Raw genomic sequence first — 8,662 nt, 5'->3', positions numbered from 1 at the left:
CTAAAAAAAAATTAAGTGCACCCAAACTATTACCCAAATCTGTTGATTTAGCAAGGTTCTGTATTCTGAAACTACTCAGGTAATGTATTGGGTTGTCGGAAGTCATGATGCATTTTTGCAACGAAAAACAGAGAAAATATGTCATGACTTTTCCGACCACCCAATAGTTGCATCTATCGGGTGGTCAGGAAAGTCATGACGCATTTTTGCATTGAAAAGCATAGAAAAATATGTCATGACTTTCCCGACAACCCAATAGATGCTTAAATGGCTTCCCTTTTAAAACTAAAGAGTGGTTTTGAAGTATTTACTCCATGAGATTCAGCACCCAGCTTACATGTATAATAAATAGCTATTATAATCATTTTCATCAATATAATTATCAACATAAATAAGCCTGTTTTCCATTCAGAATTTGTGGTTGGTACAGAAGCATGTTGTAAAATAACTCTCATGACCTCGATAAAACATCTAAAAAGAAGGTAACCATTAAATATAAGGCTTTTCTCTGCGTGTGTGTGTGTGTGTGTGTGTGTGTGTGTGTGTGTGTGTGATTAACGCTTTACTAGGGATCATGCACATCTGGGCAGGGTCCACGCTGGGTGAGCAGGGCCTGCACCCTGGGCTACTACTGGTCTTAAGGGCAGTGCTGGGAGCTCAGGGTTGAGCTCTACAGGCCAGGGGTCTGGCCGGACTCCTTGAACCAGAGCACCCCCTGAAAGGAAGGTCTGTCTGGTTGGCTTTAGTGCAAGAAGGACAATGTTAGGGGCAAAAACTTCACTGAGAAAACGCGTGCTGTGGAGCTTTCAGATCCTGGGTGAATCGGGATTAGGGAACGGAAAAAGGCCAAATAGGGCCTGAGTGAAGGAAAGGAAAAAAAAGACAAATGAAGACAGGTGGTTCTGGTGTCAGGGATATCCAGCTCTTCTCCAGGGTCTTGGCATAGCAAGCACAGCACTCGCTTCTAGCACCCATCTCCTGGCTGTAAAGGCCCTGCTCGTTGCCCCAGACACAGGGCTTGGGAGGAAGCGACTGGACTTCATGTAAGCAGAGATCTTATTAGGCCCTTGAAGCGGGCCACGAAGGCTTTCAGGTTCAGGAATGCATCCAAGCATTTGGGCTCGAATATAGGGTGCAGGTCAGGTCTAGGATGTCATAAGCCAGGAAATCCACATACCAAGACCTCTTCCCCAGAAACTGAAAAGAGCTTCATCTTTTCAGGGAGCGCCTTCAAGTACAGGCTTCAGTTTCTCAAAGTCAGGACTATAGCAAACTCTGGCCAGGTATATTCTGTTATCCATAGCCTTGTTCTCTGAGATGTCCATATGAGTCATCTCCTCCTCTGTCTCCCCACGTAGGTTATGCTTAAGAGCAATGTTGCGAAGGATGGCGTTGCTCTGGGTGAACCTGTGAGCCCCATCAAGTAGGGCAGATTGGGGAAGTTCAGGCCCAGCTTGAACTTAGCACTCAGCCACCGGCTTCTGTCATAGGAGCATCCCCTATCATATACTTCTTCTCCTCATAGTTTGAGTCTGTGTACTCTAGGAGCAGGCAATGTCCCAGTAACCCATAGACATGGCCATGGTCAGCGTTTCATGGCTACAAGACACTCAGAGACGCACTGGAAGTTCCAATATAAGACTTCTCTTGCCTAAGATAAATTTCTGGCACAGAATAAATGTTCAAAAATTATAATTCTCCCTTCCCAAAAGGAAAGGGTAAAAAATATATTCCTAAGATCTCTGGTTCTCAACCTGAGGTCCTCGGATTCTTAAAGGTCTTTAAAGATATCATTAGGAATTAAAGAGCTCTTTTTGCTTCACTTCTTGTCTTTCCTCTTCTTTTTGTTTCCAATTTATTAATTCATTATGAAGGTAACACTTAGCTGAGCTTTTTCTAGAATCAAATGAGAATATATTTAAAAGTGCATTATGAACTGGGAACTACAATAACAGCAGTGTGCTTCCTTATAGAAACGCCAATGATCAGAAGTTGTATTTTTTTAAATGTTTCAAAATGTAAAAGTGTGTAAGAAAGAGGATAGAAGTTGGAGAGTCATGATTTTATTTTAAAAATATAAATTTAGATAAACTAGAAAATTCTTAGAATAAGCACTAAAAGATTAAAAATAGAATATATTCATTCAAAAGAAAACTCTGTTGGTCTAACAGAAGGCAGGAAAGGAAGAGGGAAGGATACAAAGGAAAACATAGTAAGTAGAAAACACAAAGGAGGAAAGTAGAAATAGAATTGCAATATGTCAGTAGTTGTAATAAATGTACATGGATTAAACTCATGAAAAGAAAAACCTCAGATGGGATTTTTTTTGAAAGCACAGAATCCAGTTTCGTGCTTTTTCTCAGAGATGCTCTAAAATTATCCAGAAGAGTTCAAAATAAAGGAATGGAAAAATATATAGTATATATTTTATATTTAATATAGTATAGGCAAATAGTACTAAGCAAAAGAAGTTGATGTAGCAAAATTAATGCAAAAACATTAGTAGTATTCACCCACAGCAGCATGGCACATCACAGACACCATACCAAGCAGATTTCAGCATTCTGAACAGGAACCACTGGTGAGATATAATCGAAATGAAGCTTTACTTTTGTCTAATTGTAAAGGTTTTCCCAGGCCTGGTGGCTTTGCCACTCTCTCTAAAGAGCCCTACAGTCACTTTAAACCACAAATTGAGCCTCAATTCAGTGATTAGCACCCCCACTTCGAAATAATAAAGGATTCTCTGAACTCGATTGGAGTTAAACCTTCTCTTCTCCCTCAGCTACCACCAACTTAAGGTGGACCTCCCACTTCTGGGGGAAGGGATGTGCTGGGTTTCTTCTCTTTCCCCATTGTCCCCAGCTTGCTGTTTTTGACTTCAGGCCTGACTGGGGTTAAAGGGGGGAGAAGTAAGCAGAAAGTTCTTGACTAGTCACATAGTTAAGTTGGCTTCATGCTCTCGGGGTCTGGCTTGTTTCCAGCTCTTTCTCATTGGATGCTCCCCTAATGCAACTCCTGTATCAGGAGTGAGACATTCTGCTGTTTCCCCTTCAGCTCTGGTTTTCCAGTTGTCCATTCCATACTGGTAGAATCCATAGCACTCACCAACAGTTCTCTTCCGTAGGCCTCAATATCAAGCAGCTTGCTCTCTTACATGGCCCATTCCTGGTACAGGAGGAACACCCATATATCTTTGGCCTCCAACAAATGGGGAATGCAGGTATCTCAATTCAATCACCTCTCCTTTGCTCCCACCATCACTACAGCCACCTTCCCTAGCCCGTAAGATTTCTCATTCTGGAGTCAGATCCCATTTCACTGTGCCTCCAAAATCTAGGAGATACATTCCAAGCTTCCAGGGGTCCAGTTGAAGCCTTGGGGTGAAGGGGAAGATACCTCAGCTCTTCCCCCTTGGAAACCTATTCCAAAAATCCTCACAAAATTCCTTCTCTGTATCTCCTCTCTCAAACCTTTTTAATCCTCTTTGCAAATTGCTTGGTTATTTCCAATGAAACCCTGGCTTTAGAATTTCACATTTACTTTATCTTGGTGCATTAGAGGAAACTTCCAATTTAACATCCTGTCATGCAAATTTAAACCAACCAATATGGGCTTTGGACTGTGACAAACCTAGGTTAGAATACAAGCTCTGCACCTTACCAGATTTAGGTCCTCGGACAATACACTTAACTTCTCCAAGTTGTTTCTTCTTCGTTTAAGTGAGTACTGCTACCTCCCTCACAGGATTGTTATGGGAATTAGAGAGAACCAACCTGAAACACCAGACACTGCATCCAGCCCTTAGTGGAAACTCAAGCAAATGTTAGTTTCCTTCCCACCCTGCCGCTTCCCGTCCTTGAAAAAAATGCCTTTGACACACTACCACAAAGAAGATTTGTAAATGTAAAGACAAGAAGGGGAAACAAGGGACGATCTTTGGCATCATTTCTGTATTCCAGAATAAATTGTCTGATGGATAATAAGGTATAAGAAAAGGGGTAAATAATAATCATACCACTCTCACTCTGTGGATTTACCCAACCAATGCAGTTGAAGGTAGGGGACACAATCATACCATTTAACTGATTCATGTTGTTTCCTGAACCTTCATTTTAGCTTTTAGGTTAAAAATCAGTAAAGCAGAGGGCCGGCCGAGTGGCTCAGTTGGTTAAGAGTTCACTCAAGAGTGTGAGCTCTGAGCAACAGCAGTTTGATGCTCAGCTCGAGCTGAGCTGCCAACAGGTGGCAGGATGGCTCAGCTTAAAAAAAGTCAGTAAAGCAGATATACTTAGAGCTCTACAACTTTATATTGAGAGGTCTACTGCAAAACTCATCAATAGCTACAGGACCTGGTTAAGATCCTTCCCCTCTTCTGACTTTATCAAAGATGGTAAAATGGCTGATATTACTTAATATGTATGAGACATAAATGGTCTGTATAATTCATATAAACTCACAACAACCCTAAGAGGAAGTAATGTGATTATACCCACTTTAGAGAAGGGGAACAGAGACTAAGGACACACAGCCAAAAGTGGTAGAACTGGGACTTGAACCCAGTTAGTCAAGCTCTTAACTGTTAGACGATACCTTCCTTTATAGAAAAATAGTACAGCTACTGGGCAATGCAAAACGTGAGGTCTCATCTGCGAATGTACCCTGACCCTATGTATCACTTCAGGGACTCGTAGAAGCAGACACCAAGACCAGATTAGACACAGAATAGCCTGGGGAAACACTGGTAAAAATAAAGGGAGCAGGAGATGGGAAGAGCCTTCAGACTGTGAAGCACAGTCTGAAGCACATCTCATACCTGTGAAAGGAGACAGGAAGGGAAGGAGGATTGATTAGGCACGAGGATCCTCAGACTGCAGTATGATGATGAGAAAATCTGCACCAGGCCATGGGGGTGGGTAGTAGTACAAGCAGATTAAAGGAGTTATCCAACGAGCAAAAGGAGCAAAACGGCTGGCTCCAGCAGCCCAGCTGTGCTCAGTTATGGTGTGGGAGGAGTCTGGGGAGAGTGTGGCCTTAACCAGAAATGGCAGGGAGATCCAAAAGTTCTCCTGAGGAAAAATCTGAGCTGTGTGACTCCACAGCCACCGCAGACCTGGTGAGTTTTTTCTGGCAGTCATCCACGTATCTTCTACTGCCTGAGGGTCCCGGACCCGCAGTGCTTTGTGCTCTGGTGCTGACCAGGCAAGCCACCTTCTGGACATGTGATGGAGATAACAGCCTTCTGCCTGGGAAGGGAGGTGGGGAGGGACCCAGAGAACCAGGCTCTGGATGCTGCTGACCCTCCACCATCAGTACCTTCAAAAGCATCTTCACACCAATCCACAGCTTGATGGCCCTGGCCACCAAGTGATGGGTTGGGCCTGCAGCACATAGGGGTGTTCACAGAGTGCTGACACCCCTTTTCTCCGGAGCTGTAGGGCCACGTGCCTTTGCAAGCTCCCTTTATCGGGGGTCTCTGCCTCTGGGCCTGGGGGTATGCAGACATCATAAACACTGCACCCGGCACACACACAGCTACAGTCACCATAGAACCACCAAAACAGGCTGGGGCACATCTGAGGCCCTTCTGGGAGTCTGAGCAATGTGGGTAGGAGAGGGATGGGTGACGATTTGTCTGAGGTCTACCCCCATTTTCGGGGGCTACTTCACTGGGCTCTGGGACAAGGGCTAGCCCCTGCTACTTCAGCCCTAAGTTACCCGGTCAGGCCCAGGTCGGACATCTGCCTCCTCAAAGACGACCCCAACCAATGTTTCTAGTTAGGAATCCTTGGCGGGGGGGGGGTGTTCCTCTCCTCTCCTCAAAAAGTTCCCCAAAATAGAAAGGGAAAGGAGGGAAAGGCAGTGTGCTCTGATCTGTAATGGGGACAGTCGTCCTGCAGGTAAGTATGTCCAGCACAGCAATTCCATTAGCCTAGGAGGGTCTGGTGCCCGCTGCAGGCTGGGGCAGAGAAACCGAAGTCAGACCACCCTGGAAAGGAGTGTGGTTGGGGTGAGCACTTCCACATCCCGCCTGAGCGCCACCCCTCAGTGTCAGGTGAATGGATTCGTCCTGTCTGTAAAACTGCCGGTGAGTTCTGGACCCTCATCTCACTTCAGCCAGAATCCAGCCCCACCAGCAACTGCCAGGCTGCCATAACATTGAAGACTGGTCTGGAGACATGAAGACCCCCCCCCCCAAATGGTATCACCAAGAAAAGAAAAAGCGAAGGGAACCTTCATTCTTGCTTTGCTTTATAAAAACAATTTTCTTGTATTACACTTGTCACCTTTTGTTTACAATTTTTAATTTTTTGTTTTAGTGCTTTAGAAAGGCCTTCCCTTCTTGAATTGTTATGAATATTTTCTTACAGTTTCTTTTTCTCACTTTATAGTTTACACTCTCTGGTCATGTAGAAAATTAAACTTCTCAAGCCGCCAGACACCCCAAACGCTTGCTGTTAGGTGACGCCACGTGACTAGTTTGGGACAATCAGTTGTACATACACAGCAGTAACTTATGTTCATTCTAGGCTAAAGTTACTTTAGAAGAGTGGGAGGGACACTCTCCCCTTACCAGTGACCAGCGATGTTCCAGGTTGTGGAGCCTCTGGCAGCCAACATCCCTGATAGACTACGGGAAGCAGAGCCCCCTGACCTCAATACATGTTGGGCACTTATTGTGTGTTAGAAACAAACCTTTCCTGTGTTAAACCACTGAGGTTTTGAGGTTCATACACCAGCATAAGGTTAGCCTAACCTGGTAAACTCAGTGATGGCTCTCGAAGCTTACAGTCCAGTAGAGTGACCTGTAAAATTTGTAGAAATGCATATTGTATGACAAAAATGTATTGGGAGATAAACTTATGGATAACTGATGATAGGAGAGAACTGGTTTCTTCTCAGCTGACAGACAAATCCTTTTGAATTTTATATTTTCATTTTTTTAATCTATAACAGTATTTGTGACCAAGATAATTGATATTCTATTTAAAAAAACAAGGCACAAACAAGGAAAAATTTAAATAAAAACTATAGCTCTGACACACGCAGATAATTTGCTATTCTGGTGAGTTACAATGACATAACTTTTCTTATAAAAGACCATCTTCTCTCTATAAAAGAGGAATTGAAAAAATTCATACTATTCATTTGAGAGCGTCATGCACCTCCAAACACACACAAACACACATACACGCACACAGCAGGCCAAGACTGTCAGAATACACACACAGCAAGGAAAGAGTGATAAATACACAAAACATCAGGGAAAGTGGGGAAATCGCATACATACACAGCAGGGTGAGAGTGGGGAATGTACAAACACATACTCGTGGCCAGTGTGAGAAGTACACACAAAGTACAGTGAGATTGGGTGCAATGAAAACATGCAATGGTAGGATGATAATATGGGAAATGTACACATACGGCCAGTTGAGAGTGTGGGTAACACTCACACAGCCAGGTGAGACTGTGGGGAATGCAAACAAGGGCCCGCTGATCTGTGGGAAACACACACACTGCAGGCTGACAGTGTGGCTAATGCAAGAAACGTCCAGCTGAGTGTGGAGAACATAAAAACCTAGATGTGGAGACGACAAATGCACAGGAACCGTCAGCTGAGGGGGGAGAAACCCACACAGCCACATGTGAGTGTGGGGAACACACACACATAACCATGCAATAGTATGTGTAAAGCACACACACAGCCAGGTGATAGAATGGGATAAGCACACACACAGCAAGCTGAGTCTGAGGGGAAACCACACACACAAATCCACCTGAGAGAATGGTGAACACATACACAGCCACCTTATACTGGAAATGCACTCACAAGGCTAGCTGAGAGTGGGGAACACAATAACGCCTTTTAGAGTGGAGAATACACAAGAACGGTCAGCTGTGCATGCGGGGAATCCACACAGCCCCATGTGAGTGTAGGGATCACACACAGCGATGTGATAGTGTTGGGAATTAACATACACTAAGCTGAGAGTGTGGGAAATGCTCACACACGACATGGTGACACTGGCAATTGCACATACAGGTCAAAAAAAGAATGCGTGCAATGAACACACACATAAGGCCAATGTGGGGATTCCATGCTGACGCAAACATTATGGCCAGATACAAGAAATGCACCCCCATTTGCCCAAATGGGATTGCTGAGAATGAACCCACACGGGAGGGGAAGAGAATGGGGATTCACACACACAGCAGGGACGGGTGGGAAATGCACACATATACCACACAGAGCGCAGTGGAGGGTGGGGTACATGCGCGTGCATGCACACACACACACACTGCTGAGACTGTGGGGAACACGCACACCCAGTGGATAGTGTGGGTGAAGCACACAAATGGACATGTGACAGTATGGGGAACACACACACAGAGCCATGTGTTACTGTCTGGAAAGCACACACACGGCCAGATGAGTCATAGGGGAAAGGACACACGCACATCCACCTGAGAGTCGGGACACATACACACAACCACCTTATAGTGTTGCGAATGCAACCAAACGGCCAGCTGAGAGTATGGGGAACACTTGCTAATAAGTAATTCAGTGCGAAACGGGCACACACGCCCTGGTCAGACTATCAATATTGCACACATACGACTAGCTGAGTGTGTGGGGAATGCAAAAACATAGGCCATGGAG

The 8,662-nt window shown here is 44.7% G+C and overlaps 1 pseudogene; it reads right to left on the bottom strand.

Moving 5' to 3' along the window:
- Positions 1–951: 951 nt before the first annotated feature.
- LOC109377351 (glutathione S-transferase Mu 1 pseudogene) lies at positions 952–1,794 on the bottom strand (annotated as a pseudogene).
- Positions 1,795–8,662: the final 6,868 nt, after the last annotated feature.

The sequence above is a fragment of the Hipposideros armiger genome, unplaced genomic scaffold (genome assembly GCF_001890085.2).
Source record: "Hipposideros armiger isolate ML-2016 unplaced genomic scaffold, ASM189008v1 scaffold_1370, whole genome shotgun sequence".
NCBI classification, from domain to species: Eukaryota; Metazoa; Chordata; class Mammalia; order Chiroptera; family Hipposideridae; genus Hipposideros; species Hipposideros armiger.
This window is presented reverse-complemented; position numbering and strand designations above follow the sequence as displayed.